At 44.3% G+C, this 908-nt stretch overlaps 1 pseudogene; it reads left to right on the top strand.

Moving 5' to 3' along the window:
• Window positions 1–109: 109 nt before the first annotated feature.
• Window positions 110–908, top strand: part of LOC103729424 — a 13,184-nt pseudogene continuing 12,385 nt past the window's right edge.

Genomic DNA, 908 nt, shown 5'->3' with positions numbered 1-908 from the left:
GGTACTTCGTGGCAGTTTCCATGGGTCAGAACCGAGTCACATTGTGGGGTGACCTCCCGCAGAGTGGCGCCCAACATGGGGCCTGGATACTGCGGACAAAGTGAGGGAGATGACGAAGGAAAAAGGGATGCGCACCCACTCAAATAATTCGGAGACGTCGCGGGAGCCTGCTGCGACTGAGCCGAAGGTAAGTTGGTCATGTAAATCATGGGGCAAGAATTAAGTCAGCATCAGATTTATGTGATACAGTTAAGAGAAGCTCTGCAGGCAAGAGGAGTTAAGGTTAAAACTGAGGATTTATTTCATTTCTTTGATTTTGTAAAGGACATTTGTCCATGGTTTCCCCACGAGGGGATTATAGATATAAAAAGATGGAGAAAAGTGAGAGATGCATTACAAGATTTTTATACAGTGTTTGAACTGGGAAAGGTCCTGGTTACTGCTTTTTCTTATTGGAATTTAATAAAAGAATTAATAGATAGGAGAGATGAACATGAACCAGTAGTGGCAGCGATTGCCCGGGCTGAAGAGATTTTTAGATATAGTTCTAAGTCAGAGTTGAGAGAGACTCCTAAGGATGAGCCTCCGGAGCCTCCTGACTTAATTTCTCTTGATAGTGAAGATTAGAGTTCTTCTAAAATCTTAAAGAAGGAGACCTCAGAGTCAGTTATAGGGAAGGGAGATCAAGAGGATGCCCAAAAGTTTAAAAAAGAACATATTCGTATTTATCCTCTTTTACCAGAAGCTCTTTTAACAGAAACTGCCTGTCCAACCTTAGAAACGGATGGCACAGAGGCTGTGAGGGAGGGGTTGATTTGTAAAACTGAGGATGGACCACCAAACGGCCACAAGAGGCAAGGGTGCCCCCCCTTCTTATAGTGTACCGCCTGCTCCAACTGTCATGGCAA

The sequence above is a fragment of the Nannospalax galili genome, unplaced genomic scaffold (assembly GCF_000622305.1).
Source record: "Nannospalax galili isolate Female #2095 unplaced genomic scaffold, S.galili_v1.0 scaffold3233, whole genome shotgun sequence".
Classification (NCBI taxonomy): Eukaryota; Metazoa; Chordata; class Mammalia; order Rodentia; family Spalacidae; genus Nannospalax; species Nannospalax galili.
The sequence above is the reverse complement of the archived record's forward strand: the minus strand, read 5'-3'. Positions and strand labels throughout refer to the sequence as shown.